We start from the raw sequence: 21,206 nt of genomic DNA, 5'->3' as shown, positions 1-21,206 counted from the left end.
TTAGCTTTGATGATTGTGTCTATGTTTTTTATGGTATCTTTTGCCCCTGAGATTCTCTCTTCTATCTCTTGCATTTTGTTGTTGATGCTTGCATCTATGACTCCTGATCTCTTCCCAAGGTTTTCTATCTCCAGGGTTGTTTCCCTTTGTGCTCTCTTTATTGTTTCTATTTCCATTTTTAAATCCTGGATGGTTTTGTCCATTTCCTTCACTTGTTTGATTGTGTTCTCCTGGAATTCTTTAAGGGATTTTTGTATTTCGTCTTTAAGGGTTTCTCTCTGTTTTCTTGTGTTGTACTGTATTTCTTTAAGGGAGTTATTTATTTCCTACTCAATGTCTTCCTCCGTCGTCGTCGTCGTCGTCGTCGTCGTCGTCGTCGTCGTCGTCGTCGTCGTCGTCGTCGTCATCATCATCATCATCATCATCATCATCATCATCAAATGTGATTTTAAATCCAAATCTTTCTTTTCCTGTGTGTTTGGATATCCAGTATTTGCTTTGGTGGGAGAACTGGGCTCTGATGCTGCCTGGTAGTCTTGGTTTTTGTTGCTTAACTTCCTGTGCTTATCTCTCATTATCAGGTTGTCTCTGCTACTAGCTAGTCTTGCAGTCTCTGACAATGACTTGACCCTCCTTTAGGCCTATGTTGGAATGGCACTCCTGTAAATCTGTTTTCTTTCAGCTGGATCTGGGAACAGTGAGCTCTGCTCTCAGGTGTGTAGGAGCTTCTGGTAACTGGCTTTCAGCCCTTGGTACAGGCAGAAACTGGAAGGGTCCTGCCCTTGACTGCACCTAGTTTCCTGTGCCCATGGGGCACAGATATCACTAGGCAATTTTGCTTGGGTTAAAAATATGAGCAGAAAGTATTTGTTTGTCCCTTCTGAGTTTTCAGGACCATAAGCATTTATTTTTTTTTATTATTATTAACTTGAGTATTTCTTGTATACATTTCCAGTGTTATTCCCTTTCCCGGTTTCTGGGCAAACATCCCCCTACTCCTCCCCTTCTTTATGGGTGCTCCCCTCCCCATCCTCCCCCCATTGCCGCCCTCCCCCCAACAATCTAGTTCACTGGGGGTTCAGTCTTAGCAGGACCCAGGGCTTCCCCTTCCACTGGTGCTCTTACTAGGATATTCATTGCTACCTATGAGGTCAGAGTCCAGGGTCAGTCCATGTATAGTCTTTAGGTAGTGGCTTAGTCCCTGGAAGCTCTGGTTGCTTGGCATTGTTGTACATATGGGGTCTCAAGCCCCTTCAAGCTCTTCCAGTTCTTTCTCTAATTCCTTCAACGGGGTGAAAAGCTCTCAGGGAGAACTTTCCCTCGAGATGGAGACCCTCCAACTCCAAAGACCAGACCGAGACACCACAGGATGCAATCAGCAAGAGGATTTGGTTTATTGTCGGGATACACAGGCACAGGCACCTGCGGGCGCTTCAGTCACTCGGGGGACTGGCGCGCCCCACGGAACCAAGGATGGGCTTTTATAGGATTTTGGGGAGCAGAAGCAAGCATACAGAAGCAGATGCATGGTTACAGGGATATAATTGGTGGATTCTAATGTGGCAAGGGTTCAGCCCGGGGGCAAGTTTCCTAGCTACCTTCCTGAAACATAAGGACTGACTCGGCCCCCCAAGGGTTCAGCCCGGGGGCAAGTTTCTTAGCTACCTTTCTGGAACATAACGGCTGACTCGGCCCCCCCACCAGGGTGTGGGACCTCTCCCGGGGCTTTTCTCATTGTCAGGTGCTCAACTGCAGTCGTCCTGTTGCCAGGCCTTCAACCAAACACATCTTGCTTGGCAGCCGCTGTGTACTCAGTGTTCTAACTTTTCTCTGAACCAGTCATCTTAAGTACAGCCTTGTAAAATGGCGTTACTGCTGCTAAGCTGGGGTCTTTCAGGGGGTCCTATTCTCAGTTCAGTGGTTTGCTGCTGGCATTCACCTCTGTATTTGCGGTATTCTGGCTCTGTCTCTCAGGAGCGATCTACATCCGGCTCCTGTCGGTCTGCACTTCTTTGCTTCATCCATCTTGTCTAATTGGATGGCTGTATATGTATAGGCCACATGTGGGGCAGGCTCTGAATGGGTGTTCCTTCTGTGTCTGTTTTAATCTTTGCCTCTCTATTCCCTGCCAAGGGTATTCTTGTTCCCCTTTTAAAGAAGGAGTGAAGCATTCACATTTTGATCATCCTTCTTGAGTTTCATTTGTTCTAGGCATCTAGGGTAATTCAAGCATTTGGGCTAATAGCCACTTATCAATGAGTGCATACCATGTGTGTTTTTCTGTGATTGGGTTAGCTCACTCAGGATGATGTTTTCCAGTTCCGACCATTTGCCTACGAATTTCATAAAGTCATTGTTTTTGATAGCTGAGTAATATTCCATTGTGTAGATGTACCACATTTTCTGTATCCATTCCTCTGTTGAAGGGCATCTGGGTTCTTTCCAGCTTCTGGCTATTATAAATAAGGCTGCGATGAACATAGTGGAGCACGTGTCTTTTTTATATGTTGGGGCATCTTTTGGGTATATGCCCAAGAGAGGTATAGCTGGATCCTCAGGCAGTTCAATGTCCAATTTTCTGAGGAACCTCCAGACTGATTTCCAGAATGGTTGTAGCAGTCTGCAATCCCACCAACAATGGAGGAGTGTTCCTCTTTCTCCACATCCTCGCCAGCATCTGCTGTCACCTGAGTTTTTGATCTTAGCCATTCTCACTGGTGTGAGGTGAAATCTCAGGGTTGTTTTGATTTGCATTTCCCTTATGACTAAAGATGTTGAACATTTCTTTACCTGTTTCTCAGCCATTCGGCATTCCTCAGCTGTGAATTCTTTGTTTAGCTCTGAATCCCGGTTTTTAATAGGGTTTTTTGTCTCCCTGTGGTCTAACTTCTTGAGTTCTTTGTATATTTTGGATATAAGGCCTCTATCTGTTGTAGGATTGGTAAAGATCTTTATCTGTTGGTTGCCGTTTTGTCCTAAAAACAGTGTCCTTTGCCTTACAGAAGCTTTGCAGTTTTATGAGAAACCATTTGTTGATTCTTGATCTTAGAGCATAAGCCATTGGTGTTTTGTTCAGGAAATTTTTTCCGGTGCCCATGTGTTCCAGATGTTTCCCTAGTTTTTTTTCTATTAGTTTGAGTGTATCTGGTTTGATGTGGATGTCCTTTATCCACTTGGACTTAAGCTTTCTACAGGGTGATATGCATGGATCAATCTGCATTCTTCTACATGTTGACCTCCAGTTGAACCAGCACCATTTGCTGAAAATGCTATCTTTTTTCCATTAGATAGTTTTGGCTCCTTTGTCAAAAATCAAGTGCCCATAGGTGTGTGGGTTCATTTCTGGGTCTTCAATTCTGTTCCATGTGTCTATCTGTGTGTCTCTGTACCAATACCATGCAGTTTTTATCACAACTGCTCTGTAAAACTCCTTGAGTTCAGGGATAGTGATTCCCCTGAAGTCCGTTTATTGTTGAGGATAGTTTTAGCTATCCTGGGTTTTTTGTTATTCCAGATGAATTTGCAAATTGTTCTGTCTAACTCTTTGAAGAATTGGATTGGTATTTTGATGGGGATTGCATTGAATCTGTAGATTGCTTTTGGTAAAATGGCCATTTTTACTTTATTAATCCTGCCAATCCATGAGCATGGGAGATCTTTACATCTTCTGAGGTCTTCTTGAATTTCCTTCTTCAGTGTCTTGAAGTTCTTCTTGTACAGATCTTTTACTTGCTTGGTTAAAGTCACACCGAGGTACTTTATATTATTTGGGTCTATTATGAAGGGTGTCGTTTCCCTAATTTCTTTCTCGGCTTGTTTCTCTTTTGTGTAGAGGAAGGCTACTGATTTATTTGAGTTAATTTTATACCCAGCCACTTTGCTGAAGTTGTTTATCAGCTTTAGTAGTTCCCTGGTGGAACTTTTGGGATCACTTAAATATACTATCATATCATCTGCAAATAGTGATATTTTGACTTCTTCTTTTCCGATCTGTATCCCCTTGACCTCCTTTTGTTGTCTGATTGCTCTGGCTAGAACTTCAAGAACTATATTGAATAAGTAGGGAGAGAGTGTGCAGCCTTCTCTAGTCCCTGATTTTAGTGGGATTGCTTCAAGTTTCTCTCCATTTAGTGTAATGTTAGCAACTGGTTTGCTGTATATGGCTTTTACTATGTTTAGGTATGGGCCTTGATTTCCTATTCTTTCCAGAACTTTTATCATGAAGGGGTGTTGAATTTTGTCAAATGCTTTCTCAGCATCTAATGAAATGATCATGTGGTTTTGATCTTTCAGTTTGTTTATGTAATGGATCACGTTGATGGTTTTCTGTATATTAAACCATCCCTGGATGCCTGGGATGAAGCCTACTTGATCATGGTGGATGATTGTTTTGATGTGCTCTTGGATTCAGTTTGCCAGAATTTTTTTGAGTATTTTTGCGTCGATATTCATAAGGGAAATTGGTCTGAAGTTCTCTTTCTTTGTTGGGTCTTTGTGTGGTTTAGGTATAAGAGTAATTGTGGCTACATAGAAGGAATTCAGTAGTGCTCCATCTGTTTCAATTTTGTGGAATAGTTTTGATAGTGTTGGTATGAGGTCTTCTATGAAGGTCTGATAGAAATGCCCTAAACCGGTCTGGACCTGGGCTCTTTTTGGTTGGGAGAACTTTAATGACTGCTTCTATTTCCTTAGGAGTTATGGGGTTGTTTAACTGGTTTATCTGTTCCTGATTTAACTTCGGTACCTGGTATCTGTCTAGGAAATTGTCCATTTCCTGCAGATTTTCAAGTTTTGCTAAATATAGGTATTTATAGTAAGATCTGATGATTTTTGAATTTCCTCTGAATCTGTAGTTATGTTTCCCTTTTCATTTCTGATTTTGTTAATTTGGACACATTCTGTGTGTCCTCTCAGTCTGGCTAAGGTTTTATTTATCTTGTTGATTTTCTCAAAGAACCAACTTTTGGTTCTGTTGATTCTTTCTATGGTCCTTTTTGTTTCTACTTGGTTGATTTCAGCTCTGAGTTTGATTATTCCCTGCCTTCTACTCCTCCTGGGTGTATTTGCTTCTATTTCTTCTAGAATATTTAGGTGTGCTGTCAAGCTGCTGACATATGCTCTCTCCTGTTTCTTTCTGCAGACACTCAGCGCTATGAGATTTCCTCTTAGCACAGCTTTCTTTGTTTACCATAAGTTTGGGTATGTTGTACCTTCATTTTCATTAAATTCTAAAAAGTCTTTAATTTCTTTCTTTATTTTTTCCTTGACCAGGTTATCATTGAGTAGACCATTGTTCAATTTCCACATTTATTTGTGCATTCTTCCCTTATTGTTATTGAAGACCAGTTTTAGGCCGTGGTGGTCCGATAGCACACATGGGATTAGTTCTAACTTTCTGTACCTGTTGAGGCCCGTTTTTTGACCAATTATATGGTCAATTTTGGAGAAAGTACCATGAGGAGCTGAGAAGAAGGTATATCCTTTTGCTTTAGAATAGAATGTTCTATAGATATCTGTTAAGTCCATTTGGCTCATGACTTCTCTTAGTCTGTCTACATCTCTGTTTAATTTCTGTTTCCATGATCTGTCCATTGATGAGAGTGGGGTGTTGAAATCTCCTACTATTATTGTGTGAGGTGCAATGTGTGTTTTGAGTTTTATTAAGGTTTCTTTTACGTATGTAGGTGCCCTTGTATTTGGGGCATAGATATTTAGGATTGAGAGTTCATCTTGGTGGATTTTGCCTGTGATGTATATGAAGTATCCTTCCTCATCTTTTTGGATGAATTTTAGTTGAAAATGATTTTATTTGATATTAGAATGGCTACTCCAGCTTGCTTCTTCCGACCATTTGCTTGGAAAGTTGTTTTCCAGCCTTTCACTCTGAGGTAGTGTCTGTCTTTGTCTCTGAGGTGTGTTTCCTGTAGGCAGCAGAATGCAGGGTCCTCGTTGTGTATCCAGTTTGTTAATCTATGTCTTTTTATTGGGGAGTTGAGGCCATTGATGTTGAGAGATGTTAAGGAATAGTGATTATTGCTTCCTGTTATATTCATATTTAGATATGAGGTTATGTTTGTGTGCTTTTCTTCTCTTTGTTTTGTTGCCAAGATGATTAGTTTCTTGCTTCTTCTAGGGTATAGCTTGCCTCCTTATGTTGGGCTTTACCATTTATTATCCTTTGTAGTGCTGGATTTGTAGAAAGATATTGTGTAAATTTGGTTTTGTCATGGAATATGTTGGTTTCTCCATCTATGTTAATTGAGAGTTTTGCAGGATACAGTAACCTGGGCTGGCATTTGTGTTTTCTTAGGGTCTGTATGACATCAGTCCAGGATCTTCTGGCTTTCATAGTTTCTGGCGAAAAGTCTGGTGTGATTCTGATAGGTCTGCCTTTATATGTGACTTGACATTTTCCCTTACTGCTTTTAATATTCTTTCTTTATTTTGTGCGTTTGGTGTTTTGACTATTATGTGACAGGATGTGTTTCTTTTCTGGTCCAATCTATTTGGAATTCTGTAGGCTTCTTGTATGCCTATGGGTATCTCTTTTTTTAGGTTAGGGAAGTTTTCTTCTATGATTTTTTTGAAGATATTTACTGGTCCTTTGAGCTGGGAGTCTTCACTCTCTTCTATACCTATTATCCTTAGGTTTGATCTTCTCATTGAGTCCTGGATTTCCTGTATGTTTTGGAGCAGTAGCTTTTTCTGCTTTACGTTATCTTTGACAGTTGATTCGATGATTTTTATGGAATCTTCTGCTCCTGAGATTCTCTCTTCTATCTCTTGTGTTCTGTTGGTGAAACTCGTATCTACAGCTCCTTGTCTCTGCTTTTGGTTTTCTATATCCAGGCTTGTTTCCATGTGTTCTTTATTGATTGCTTCTATTTCCATTTTTAATTCCTTCAACTGTTTGATTGTGTTTTCCTGGAATTCTTTCAGGGATTTTTGGGATTCCTCTCTGTAGGCTTCTACTTGTTCTCTAAGGGAGTTCTTCTTTTTTTTTTTTTTTTTTAATAAAATTGCCTTTATTTTAAAACACATACCAAATTATTACATGCTTATTACATTTCTCATGATTTTTTTTATCCTATGGGTTTGTTTTTTTTTTTTTTTATTAACTTGAGTATTTCTTATATACATTTCGAGTGTTATTCCCTTTCCCGGTATCCGGGCAAACATCCCCCTCCCCCCTCCCCTTCCTCATGGGTGTTCCCCTCCCAACCCTCCGCACACCAGTCTAGTTCACTGGGGGTTCAGTCTTAGCAGGACCCAGGGCTTCCCCTTCCACTGGTGCTCTTACTAGGATATTCATTGCTACTTATGAGGTCAGAGTCCAGGGTCAGTCCATGTATAGTCTTTAGGTAGTGGCTTAGTCCCTGGAAGCTCTGGTTGCTTGGCATTGTTGTACATATGGGGTCTCAAGCCCCTTCAAGCTCTTCCAGTTCTTTCTCTGATTCCTTCAACGGGGGTTCTATTCTCAGTTCAGTGGTTTGCTGCTGGCATTCGCCTCTGTATTTGCTGTATTCTTGCTGTGTCTCTCAGGAGCGATCTACATCCTGCTCCTGTCCGTCTGCACTTCTATGCTTCATCCATCTTGTCTAATTGGGTGGCTGTATATGTATGGGCCACAAGTGGGGCAGGCTCTGAATGGGTGTGTGTTCCTTCAGTCTCTGTTTTAATCTTTGCCTCTCTCTTCCCTGCCAAGGGTATTCTTGTTCCCCTTTTAAAAAAGGAGTGAAGCATTCACATTTTGATCATCCTTCTTGAGTTTCATTTGTTCTAGGCATCTAGGGTAATTCAAGCATTTGGGCTAATAGCCCCTTATCAATGAGTGCATACCATGTATGTCTTTCTGTGATTGGTTTAGCTCACTCAGGATGATGTGTTCCAGTTCAAACCATTTGCCTACGAATTTCATAAAATCGTTGTTTTTGATAGCTGAGTAATATTCCATTGTGTAGATGTACCACATATTCTGTATCATTCCTCTGTTGAAGGGCATCTGGGTTCTTTCCAGCCTCTGGCTATTATAAATAAGGCTGCGATGAACATAGTGGAGCACGTGTCTTTTTATATGTTGGGGCATCTTTTGGTTATATGCTCAAGAGAGGTATAGCTGGATCCTCAGGCAGTTCAATGTCCAATTTTCTGAGGATTCTCCAGACTGATTTCCAGAATGGTTGTAGCAGTCTGCAATCCCACCAACCATGGAGGAGTGTTCCTCTTTCTCCACATCCTCGCCAGCATCTGCTGTCACCTGAGTTTTTGATCTTAGCCATTCTAACTGGTGTGATGTGAAATCTTAGGGTTGTTTTGAATTGCATTTCCCTTATGACTAAAGATGTTGAACATTTCTTTACGTGTTTCTCAGCCATTCGGCATTCCTGAGCTGTGAATTCTTTGTTTAGCTCTGAACCCCATTTTTTATAGGGTTATTTGTTTCCCTGCGGTCTAACTTCTTGAGTTCTTTGTATATTTTGGATATAAGGCCTCTATCTGTTGTAGGATTGGTAACGATCTTTTCCCAATCTGTTGGTTGCTGTTTTGTCCTAACCACAGTGTCCTTTGCCTTACAGAAGCTTTGCAGTTTTATGAGAAACCATTTGTCGATTCTTGATCTTAGAGTGTAAGCCATTGGTGTTTTGTTTAGGAAATTTTTTCCAGTGCCCATGTGTTCCAGATGCTTCCCTAGTTTTTCTTCTATTAGTTTGAGTGTGTCTGGTTTGATGTGGAGGTCCTTGATCCACTTGGACTTAAGCTTTGTACAGGGTGATAAGCATGGATCGATCTGCATTCTTCTACATGTTGACATCCAGTTGAACCAGCACCATTTGCTGAAAATGCTATCTTTTTTCCGTTGGATGGTTTTGGCTCCTTTGTCAAAAATCAAGTGCCCATAGGTGTGTGGGTTCATTTCTGGGTCTTCAATTCTATTCCATCGGTCTATCTGTCTGTCTTTGTACCAATACCATGCAGTTTTTATCACTATTGCTCTGTAATACTGCTTGAGTCAGGGATAGTGATTCCCCCTGAAGTCCTTTTATTGTTGAGGATAGCTTTAGCTATCCTGGGTTTTTTGTTATTCCAGATGAATTTGCAAATTGTTCTGTCTAACTCTTTGAAGAATTGGATTTGTATTTTGATGGGGATTGCATTGAATCTGTAGATTGCTTTTGGTAAAATGGCCATTTTTACTATATTAATCCTGCCAATCCATGAACATGGGAGATCTTTCCATCTTCTGAGGTCTTCTTCAATTTCTTTCCTCAGTGTCTTGAAGTTCTTATTGTACAGATCTTTTACTTGCTTTGTTAAAGTCACACCGAGGTACTTTATATTATTTGGGTCTATTATGAATGGTGTCGTTTCACTAATTTCTTTCTCGGCTTGTTTCTCTTTTGTATAGAGGAAGGCAACTGATTTATTTGAGTTAATTTTATACCCAGCCACTTTGCTGAAGTTGTTTATCAGCTTTAGTAGTTCTCTGGTGGAACTTTTGGGATCACTTAAATATACTATCATATCATCTGCAAATAGTGATATTTTGACCTCTTCTTTTCTGATCTGTATCCCCTTGACCTCCTTTTGTTGTCTGATTGCTCTGGCTAGAACTTCAAGAACTATATTGAATAAGTAGGGAGAGAGTGTGCAGCCTTGTCTAGTCCCTGATTTTAATGGGATTGCTTCAAGTTTCTCTCCATTTAGTGTAATGTTAGCAACTGGTTTGCTGTATATGGCTTTTACTATGTTTAGGTATGGGCCTTGAATTCCTATTCTTTCCAGGACTTTTATCATGAAGGGGTGTTGAATTTTGTCAAATGCTTTCTCAGCGTCTAATGAAATGATCATGTGTTTTTGTTCTTTCAGTTTGTTTATATAATGGATCACGTTGATGGTTTTCCGTATATTAAACCATCCCTGCATGCCTGGGATGAAGCCTACTTGGTCATGGTGGATGATTGTTTTGATGTGCTCTTGGATTCGGTTTGCCAGAATTTTTTTGAGTATTTTTGCGTCGATATTCATAAGGGAAATTGGTCTGAAGTTCTCTTTCTTTGTTGGGTCTTTGTGTGGTTTAGGTATAAGAGTAATTGTGGCTTCATAGAAGGAATTCAGTAGTGCTCCATCTGTTTCAATTTTGTGTAATAGTTTTGATAGTGTTGGTATGAGGTCTTCTATGAATGTCTGAAAGAAATGCAGTAAACCCGTCTGGACCTGGGCTCTTTTTGGTTGGGAGACCTTTAATGACTGCTTCTATTTCCTTAGGAGTTATGGGGTTGTTTAAATGGTTTATCTGTTCCTGATTTAACTTCGATACCTGGTATCTGTCTAGGAAATTGTCCATTTCCTGCAGATTTTCAAGTTTTGTTGAATATAGGTTTTTATAGTAAGATCTGATGATTTTTTGAATTTCCTCTGAATCTGTTGTTATGTCTCCCTTTTCATTTCTGATTTTGTTAATTTGGACGCACTCTCTGTGTCCTCTTGTTAGTCTGGCTAAGGGTTTATCTATCTTGTTGATTTTCTCAAAGAACCAACTTTTGGTTCTGTTGATTCTTTCTATGGTCCTTTTTGTTTCTACTTGGTTGATTTCAGCTCTGAGTTTGATTATTTCCTGCCTTCTACTCCTCCTGTGTGTATTTGCTTCTTTTTGTTCTAGAGCTTTTAGGTGTGCTGTCAAGCTGCTGACATATGCTCTTTCCTGTTTCTTTCTGCAGGCACTCAGCTCTATGAGTTTTCCTCTTAGCACAGCTTTCATTGTGTCTCATAAGTTTGGGTATGTTGTACCTTCATTTTCATTAAATTCTAAAAAGTTTTTAATTTCTTTCTTTATTTCTTCCTTGACCAGGTTATCATTGAGTAGAGCATTGTTCAATTTCCAAGTATATGTGGGCATTCTTCCTTGATTGTATTGAAGACCAGTTTTAGGCCGTGGTGGTCCGATAGCACACATGGGATTAGTTCTAACTTTCTGTACCTGTTGAGGCCCGTTTTTTGACCAATTATATGGTCAATTTTGGAGAAAGTACCATGAGGAGCTGAGAAGAAGGTATATCCTTTTGCTTTAGGATAGAATGTTCTATAAATATCCGTTAAGTCCATTTGGCTCATGACTTCTCTTAGTCTGTCCACATCTCTGTTTAATTTCTGTTTCCATGATTTGTCCATTGATGAGAGTGGGGTGTTGAAATCTCCCACTATTATTGTGTGAGGTGCAATGTGTGTTTTGAGCTTTAGTAAGGTTTCTTTTACGTATGTAGGTGCCCTTGTATTTGGGGCATAGATATTTAGGATTGAGAGTTCATCCTGGTGGATTTTTCCTTTGATGAATATGAAGTGTCCTTCCTTATCTTTTTTGATGACTTTTAGTTGAAAATTGATTTTATTTGATATTAGAATGGCTACTCCAGCTTGCTTCTTCTGACCATTTGCTTGGAAAATTGTTTTCCAGCCTTTCACTCTGACATAATTTCTGTCTTTGTCTCTGAGGTGTGTTTCCTGTAGGCAGCAGAATGCAGGGTCCTCGTTGCGTATCCAGTTTGTTAATCTATGTCTTTTTATTGGGGAATTGAGGCCATTGATGTTGAGAGATATTAAGGAATAGTGATTATTGCTTCCTGTTATATTCATATTTGGATGTGAGGTTATGTTTGTGTGCTTTCATTCTCTTTGTTTTGTTGCCAAGACGATTAGTTTCTTGCTTCTTCTAGGGTATAGATTGCCTCCTTATGTTGGGCTTTACCATTTATTATCCTTTGTATTGCTGGATTTGTAGAAAGATATTGTGTAAAGTTGGTTTTGTCATGGAATATCTTGGTTTCTCCATCTATGTTAATTGAGAGTTTTGCAGGATACAGTAACCTGGGCTGGCATTTGTGTTCTCTTAGGGTCTGTATGACATCAGTCCAGGATCTTCTGGCCTTCATAGTTTCTGGCGAAAAGTCTGGTGTGATTCTGATAGGTCTGCGTTTATATGTTACTTGACCTTTTTCCCTTACTGCTTTTAATATTCTTTCTTTATTTTGTGCGTTTGGTGTTTTGACTATTATGTGACAGGAGGTGTTTCTTTTCTGGTCCAATCTATTTGGAGTTCTGTAGGCTTCTTGTATGCCTATGGGTATCTCTTTTTTTAGGTTAGGGAAGTTTTCTTCTATGATTTTGTTGAAGATATTTACTGGTCCTTTGAGCTGGGAGTCTTCACTCTCTTCTATACCTATTATCCTTAGGTTTGATCTTCTCATTGAGTCCTGGATTTCCTGTATGTTTTGGAGCAGTAGCTTTTTCTGCTTTACGTTATCTTTGACAGTTGATTCGATGATTTTTATGGAATCTTCTGCTCCTGAGATTCTCTCTTCTATCTCTTGTGTTCTGTTGGTGAAACTCGTATCTACAGCTCCTTGTCTCTGCTTTTGGTTTTCTATATCCAGGCTTGTTTCCATGTGTTCTTTATTGATTGCTTCTATTTCCATTTTTAATTCCTTCAACTGTTTGATTGTGTTTTCCTGGAATTCTTTCAGGGATTTTTGGGATTCCTCTCTGTAGGCTTCTACTTGTTTGTTAATGTTTTCCTGTGTTTCCCTAAGGGAGTTCTTCACGTCTTTCTTGAAGTCCTCCAGCATCATGATCAAATATGATTTTGAAACTAGATCTTGCTTTTCTGGTGTGTTTGGATATTCCATGTTTGTTTTGGTGGGAGAATTGGGCTCCGATGATGGCATGTAGTCTTGGTTTCTGTTGCTTGGGTTCCTGCGCTTTCCTCTCGCCATCAGATTATCTGTAGTGTTACTTTGTTCTGCTATTTCTGACAGTGGCTAGACTGTCCTATAAGCCTGTGTGTCAGGAGTGCTGTAGACCTGTTTTCCTCTCTTTCAGTCAGTTATGGGGACAGAGTGTTCTGCTTTCGGGCGTGTAGTTTTTCCTCTCTACAGGTCTTCAGCTGTTTATGTGGGCCTGTGCCTTGAGTTCCCCAGGCAGCTTTCTTGCAGCAGAAAAGTTGGTCTTACCTGTGGTCCTGAGGCTCAAGTTCGCTCGTGGGATGCTGCCCACGGGCTCTCTGCAGCGGCAGCAACCAGGAAGATATGCGCCGCCCCTTCCGGGAGCTTCAGTGCACCAGGGTTCCAGATGGCCTTTGGTGTTTTCCTCTGGCGTCCGAGATGGATGTACAGAGAGCAGTCTCTTCTGGTTTCCCAGGCTTGTCTGCCTCTCTGAAGGTTTAGCTCTCCCTCCCACGGGATTTGGGTGCAGAGAACTGTTTATCCGGTCTGTTTCCCTCAGGTTCTGGAGGTGTCTCAGGCAGGGGTCCTGCCGCTCCTGGGCCCTACCCCACAGGAGCCCAGAGGCCTTATACAGTTTCCTTTTGGGCCAGGATGTGGGCAGGGGTGGGCAGTGTTGGTGGTCTCTTCTGCTCTGCAGCCTCTGGAGTGCCCACCTGACCAGGCGGTGAGGTCTCTTTCCCACGGAGCTCTAAGGGAGTTCTTCACGTCTTACTTGAAGTCCTCCAGTATCATGATCAAATATGATTTTGAAACTAGCTCTTGCTTTTCTGGTGTGTTTGGGTATTCCGTGTTTGCTTTGGTGGGAGAATTGGGCTCCGATGATGCCATGTAGTCTTGGTTTCTGTTGGTTGGATTCCTGTGCTTGCCTCTCGCCATCAGATTATCTCTAGTGTTACTTTGTTCTGCTATTTCTGACAGTGGCTAGACTGTCCTATAAGCCTGTGTGTCAGGAGTGCTGTAGATCTGTTTTCCTGTTTTCTTTCAGCCAGTTATGCGGACAGAGTGTTCTGCTTTCGGGCGTGTAGTTTTTCCTATCTACAGGTCTTCAGCTGTTCCTGTGGGCCTGTGTCTGGTGTTCACCAGGCAGGTCACTTGCAGCAGAAAAGTTGGTCTTACCTGTGGTCCCGAGGCTCAAGTTTGCTCGTGGGGTGTTTTCCTCTGGCGTCAGAGATGTGTGCAGAGTGCCGTCTCTTCTGGTTTCCCAGGCGTGTCTGCCTCTCTTTAGGTTTATCTCTCCTTCCCAGGAGATTTGGGTACAGAGAACTGTTTATCCGGTAGCTCCCTTCAGGTTATTGTGGTGTCTCAGGTGCAGAGGTCCTGCTGCTCTTGGGCCCTCCTCTACGGGAACCCAGAGGCCCATAAGCATTTCTTAGTGTCCAGCTCTCTCCCTAAAAGGATTTGTGTCCAAGGACCTGTGGTAGAGGTTCAGTTCAGTTTTGCTGGCTGGTTAAAACCAGCCAGTTCCTTTGGCTGACTGCTCCTATATTCCTGTATCCAGAGGCACTATGCAGCTTCCTCTTGGGACAGAATGTGGGCAAAAGTGGGCGGAAGTGGACAAAGTAGGCAGAAGTGGGCAGACCTCTCATGAGGTCTCAGAATTATCTGCACTTCTGGGATTTCAGCTCACTCCCCCACAGGATTTGTGTACAGGAAGCTGTGGGATCAGTTCATTTCCCATTTACTTTTTCAAATATGGTAACTCTAGTGGTAGAGAAGTAATATAACTGTTACCTGATCAGTTAAACAAACTATGTAATTAAGTAAGTACTGTGGAAAACCCTGTTAATTAAGGGTAAATTCTACCTTCTCCAGATAGCTCCTATTTGCTCTGTGCTCTGTGGAAGCTTCCCTTTACCAGCAGGACTTCCCCTTCTCTAAACTTGTCTGGGAACCTGGATTTCTCCCAACCCCCGGAAAGTCTAGTAGTTCTTGCAAACCTACCAACTTCATCTTTTCCAGATAACAATCCATGCAGTAAGTAAAAGCCTAGGATTCCTAGAATGCCTCTCCATGCAAAGAAGACACCCCCAGAACTTTACACTCCAACTAATAAAACTTCACCCTAAGGAAAATCCCTTCCCACTCTCCAAGGTTCATATATAGCCCTTGTTCATCCTGATTAAAGTGTTTGTATACAAGCTCAGCCTGAATAAAGGTATATGTACAAGCTAAGATCATCTAAGATAGCTGTTTCATGAAAATCCTTGAAGAACTTCTGGGATTCCTTCTCCTTAATCCTATACAGACTGGCATCCTGCAAACCCCATTCATTTTGCACTCTGCTTCATCCATCTAGCCTGCTGTTCAGTAGTGCCTGGTCACCCAGAGATGGAGGAAATGGAGGATGTGGAATCATAGAAGGAACCTAAGGTAAGTAGTATGACTATTTTCATTTGTTTAAGTCTAGGACAGCTTCATGCTAGTGACCTTTAAGCTAAGAATAAAAGGACAGATAATTATTTAGACAAGTAACTTTGAGGTCAGATGCCACAACAGAAAAACTCGAGGACTCTACATCAGTTTGTGAAAATATTCATCTGATGTGCTTATTTATTCTTATGTATTTTTGCAGTCCTGGACATCCAGTATTAAGGTGTGCATTCAATAAACTATTTCTACTTAACTGAGATCAGTATTTCTATGGTTTGAGAGGGAATTCCTGAATCCCAACAAATTCAACTACTTATGACTCATAAATGCCTTGGTTGGTCAAACACATGACTGATACTCCATGATTACTATTAGATATCAGTTACTTAATTGTATCTGTGGTTAGAGTCCTTGGTTTGCCTAAGAATGATACCGTGGACTTCAAAAAAAAATATGCAAAAGCAAAGAGCATTTTATGTTCTATTCAAGAGAAGTCCACCATGCTGGAGTCTTCATTTACCAAGTTGGAGATGCCCAAGTAAGCTCACAGGACCAATTTAATGCACATTAAAAGAATTCTAGGGACCTGTAGGTGGCTTTGATCTTACTTGGTTGGCTCTTTATCTAGAACCATTACCTGAGTTGGGGAGCTGGAAACTGATCTGGGAAAGCCTGGAAACTGTTGCTGACTCATTGCCTTTGCCTCAGGCCAAGTCGTGGGGCAGTTTCTGATTTTTTGCCAAAGGCCTGGAGTTTTTTCAGTAACTGACTTGTCTGGATTTACTCAGTTCTTGGAAACAGATCTAGGCCTAGTCTCCTGAACTGCCAATTTGAAGCCTGTCATGGAGTTAGCCTGTCACTCCTCTCAATGTCTAATTATAAAACAGTAAGGTTATAGTTTTCCTAGCAGCGTTATCAGCAAATTGCAACAGCACTATCAAGGTCTATAACCATAAAAACAGTTACAAAAAGAATAAGAAGACAAACTTAAGAGGCTATGCACCTTGCCATGTATAACTCCACATTCTGGTACTAGAGGGAGTTCCAAAGTTGCATTAGGAGAGCAAGTATGACTTACATTTGGACTGCTTTGAATATTACCCACGCTTATTCATATACTTTCTCTTTTATTCATTAATAAGTACCTGTAAATTTTTCTGCTTATAAGATTGAACATTGATTATATTTGCAGTTAATATATTTTTTTTCTCCATCTTTATTAACATGGGTATTTCTTATTTACATTTCAATTGTTATTCCCTTTCCCAGTTTCTGGGCCAACATCCCCTCCCACTCCCCCTCTCCTTCTCTATGGGTGTTCCCCTCCCCATCTTCCCCCCATTACCGCCCTCCCCACAACAATCACATTCACTGGGGGTTCAGCCTTGGCAGGACCAAGGGCTTCCCATTCCACTGGTGCTCCTACTAGGCTATTCATTGCTACCAATGAAGTTGGAGTACAGGGTCAGTCCATGAATAGTCTTTGGATAGTGACTTAGTCGCCAGAAGCTCTGGTTGGTTGGCATTGTTGTTCATATTGGGTCTCAAGCCCCTTCAAGCACTTCCAGTCTGTTCTCTGATTCCTTCAGTGGGGGTCCCGTTCTCAGTTCAGTGGTTTGCTGCTGGCATTCGCTTATGTATTTGCTGTATTCTGGCTGTGTCTCTCAGGAGAGATCTATATCCAGTTCCTGCACTTCTTTGCTTCATCCATCTTATCTAGTTTGGTGGCTGTATATGTATGGGCCACATGTGGGGCAGGCTCTCAATGGGTGTTCCTTCTGCCTCTGTTCTAAACTTTGCCTCCCTATTCCCTCCCAAGGGTATTCTTGTTCCCCTTTTAAAGAAGGAGTGAAGCATTCTCAGTTTGGTCATCCATCTTGAGTTTCATGTGTTCTGTGCATCTAGGGTAATTCAAGCCTTTGGCCTAATATCCACTCATCACTGAGTGCAGGCCATGTGTGTTTATCTGTGATTTGGTTACCTCACTCAGGATGATATTTTCCAGTTCCATTCATTTGCCTATGAATTTCATAAAGTCATTGTTTTTGATAGCTGAGTAGTATTCCATTGTGTAGATGTACCACATTTTCTGTATCCATTCCTCTGTTGAAGGGCATCTGGGTTCTTTCCAGCTTCTGGCTATTATAAATAAGGCTGCTATGAACATAGTGGAGCAAGTGTCTTTGTTATATGTTGGGGCATCTTTTGGGTATATGTTGGGTATATGCCTAAGAGAGGTACAGCTGGGTCCTCAGATAGTGCAATGTCCAATTTTCTGAGGAACCTCCAGACTGATTTCCAGAATGGGTATACCAGTCTGTAATCCCACCAACAATGGAGGAGTGTTCCTCTTTCTCAACATCCTTGCCAGCATCTGCTGTCACCTGAGTTTTTGATCTTCGCCATTCTTACTGGTGTGAGGTGGAATATCAGGGTTGTTTTGATTTGCATTTCCCTTATGACTAAAGTAGTTGAACATTTTTTAGGTATTTCTCAGTCATTCGGCATTCCTCAGCTGTGAATTCTTTGTTTAACTCTGAACCCCATTTTTAATAGGGATATTTGTCTCCCTGCAGTCTAACTTCTTGAGTTCTTTGTATATTTTGGATATAAGCCCTCTATCTGTTGTAGGATTGGTAAAGATCTTTTCTCAGTCTGTTGGTTGCCGTTTTGTCCTAAAAACAGTGTCCTTTGCCTTACAGAAGCTTTGCAGTTTTATGAGATCCCATTTGTTGATTCTTGATCTTAGAGCATAAGCCATCGGTGTTTTGTTGAGGAAATTTTCTCCAGTGCCCATGTATTCGAGATTCTTCCCCACTTTTTCTTCTATTAATCTGAGTATATCTGGTTTGATGTGGAGGACCTTGATCCACTTGGACTTAAGTTTTGTAGAGGGTGATAAGAATGGATCGATCTAAATCCAATGAAAACATTTTATTAAGAAAAAAAAAAAGAATGGATCGATCTGTATTCCTCTACATGCTGACCTCCAGTTGAACCATCACCAGTTGCTGAAAATGCTATCTTTTTTCCATTGGATGGTTTTGGATCCTTTGTCAAACATCAAGTGACCGTAGGTATGTGGGTTCATTTCTGGGCCTTTAATTCTGTTCCACTGGTCTATCTGCCTATCTCTGTACCAATACCATGCAGTTTTTTATCTATTGCTTGGTAATACTACTTGAGTTCAGGGGTAGTGATTCCCCCTGAAGTCCTTTTATTGTTGAGGATAGTTTTAGATATCCTGGGTTTTTTGTTATTCCAGATGAATTTCCAAATTGTTCTGTCTAACTCTATGAAGAATTGGGTTGGAATTTTGATGGGGATTACATTGAATCTGTAGATCGCTTTTGGTAAAATGGCCACTTTTACTATATTAATCCTGCCAATCCATAAGCATGGGAGGTCTTTCCATCTTCTGAGATCTTCTTCAATTTCTTTCTTCAGTGGCTTGAAGTTCTTATCATACAGATCTTTCATTTGCTTGGTTAAAGTCCCACTGAGGTATTTTATATTATTTGAGACTATTATGAAGGGTGTCATTTCCCTCATTTCTTTCTCCGCTTGTTTCTCTTTTGTGTAGAGGAAGGCTACTGATTTGTTTGAGTTAATTTTATACACAGACACTTTGCTGCAGGTGTTTATCAGGTTTAGTAGTTCTCTGGTGGAACTTTTGGGATCACTTAAGCATACAATCATATCATCTGCAAATAGTGATATTTTGACTTCTTCCTTTCCAATCTAAGGTTTCCTTTTGTTGTCTGACTGCTCTGGCTAGGTCTTCGAGAACCATATTGAATAAGAAGGGAGAGAATGGGCAACCTTGTTTAGTTCCTGATTTTAGTGTGATTGCTTTAAGTTTTTCTCCATTTAGATTAATGTTAGCTACTGGTTTGCTGTATATGTCTTTTATTATGTTTAGTTTTGGGCCTAGATTTCCTGTTCTTTCCAGGACTTTAAGATGAAGGGTTGTTGAATTTTGGCAAATGCTTTCTCAGTATCTAATGAAATGATCATGTGGTTTTTTTCTTTCTGTTTGTTTGTATAGTGAATTGCATTGATGGTTTTCTATATATTAAACCATTCCTGCATCTCTGGAACTAAGCTTACTTGGTCATGATGGAGGATTGTTTTGATGTGCTCTTGGATTCGGTTTGCAAGAATTTTATTGAGTATCTTTGCATGGATATTCATAAGGGAAATTGGTCTGAAGTCCTCTTTCTTTGTTGGGTCTTTGTGTGGTTTAGGTATAAGAGTAATAGTGGCTTCATAGAAGGAATTCAGTAGAGCTCCGCCTGTTTCAATTTCATGGAATAGTTTGGATAGTACTGGTATGAGGTCTTCTATGAAGGACTGATAGAATTCTGCACTGAACCCATCTGGACATGGGTTCTTTTTGGTTGGGAGAGTTTTAATAACTGCCTCTATTTCTTTAGGAGTTATGGGGCTGTTTACATGGTTTATTTGCTCCTGACTTAACTTCAGTACCTGGTATCTGTCTAGGAAATTGTCCATTTCCTGCAGATTTTCAAGTTTTGTTGAATATAGGCTTTTGTAGTAGGATATGGTAATTTTTTGCATTTCCTCTGATTCTGTTGTTATGTTTCCTTTTTTATTTCCTATTTTGTTAATTTGGACATACTCTCAGTGTCCTCTGGTTAGTCTGGCTAAGGGTTTATCTCTCCTGTTGATTTTCTCAAGGAACCAACTTTTCGTTCTGTTGATTCTTTGTATAGTCCTTTTTGTTTCTACTTGGTTGATTTCAGCTCTGAGTTTGATTATTTCCTGCCTTCTACTCCTCCTGGGTGTATTTGCTTCTTTTTGTTCTAGAGCTTTTAGGTGTGCCTTCAAGCTGGTGACATATGCTCTCTCCTGTTTCTTTCTGCAGGTACTCAGATGTATTAGTTTTCCTCTTAGCACAGCTTTCACTGTGTCCTATAAGTTTGGGTATGTTTTACCTTCATTTTCATTAAATTCTAAGAAGTCTTTAATTTCTTTCTTTATTTCTTCCTTGACCAGGTTTTCATTGAGTAGAGCATTATTCAACTTCCATGTATATGCGGGCATTCTTTCTTTCTTTTTTTTTTCTAAAGATTTATTTATTTTATGTATATGAGTACACTGTCCCTGTCTTCATGCACACTAGAAGAGGGCATCGGATCCCATTACAGATGGTTGTGAGCCATCATGTGGTTGCTGGGATTTGAACTCAGGACCTCTGGAAGAAGAGTCAGTGCCCTTAACCACTGAGCCATCTCTCCAGCCCGGCATTCTTTCTTTATTGTTATTCAAGACCAGTCTTAGCCTGTGATGGTCTGATAGGACTCACGGGATCATTTCTATCTTTTTGTATGTGTTGAGGCCTGTTTTATGACCAGTTATATGGTCAATTTTGGAGAAAGTACCATGAGTTGGTGAGAAGAAGGTATATTCTTTTGTTTTAGGATAGAATGTTCTCTAAGTATCTGTTAAGTCCATTTGGGTCATAACTTCTGTTACTCTGTGACTCTGTTTAATTTCCGTTTCCATGATCTGTTCATTAATGTGTGGGGTGTTGAAATCTCCTACTATTATTGTGTGAGGTGCAATGTGTGCTTTGAACTTTAGTAAGGTTTCTTTTATGTATGTATGTGCCCTAGTATTTGGAGCATAGCTATTTAGTATTGAGAGTTCGTCTTGGTGGATTTTTCCTTTGATGAATATGAAGTGTCCTTCCTTATCTTTTTTGATGAATTTTGGTTGAAAATCGATTTTATTTGATATTAGAATGGCTACTCCAGTTTGCTTCTTCAGACCATTTGCTTGGAAAGTTGTTTTTCAGCCTTTTACTCTGTGGTAGTTTCTGTCTTTTTCTCTGAGGTGTGTTTCCTGTAGGCAGCAAAATGTTGGGTCCTCATTGTGTATCCAGTTTGTTAATCTGTGTCTTTTTATTGGGGAATTGAGTCCATTGATGTTGAGAGATATTAAGGAATAGTGATCGTTGCTTCCTCTTATATTCATGTTTGGATGTGAGATTATGTTTGTGCTTGTCTTCCCTTTGTTTTTTTGCAAAACGATTAG

Source organism: Rattus norvegicus, chromosome 2 (genome assembly GCF_021556685.1).
Source record: "Rattus norvegicus strain SHRSP/BbbUtx chromosome 2, alternate assembly SHRSP_T2T, whole genome shotgun sequence".
In the NCBI taxonomy this organism is placed as follows: domain Eukaryota; kingdom Metazoa; phylum Chordata; class Mammalia; order Rodentia; family Muridae; genus Rattus; species Rattus norvegicus.
Note: the sequence above shows the minus strand (reverse complement) of the source record.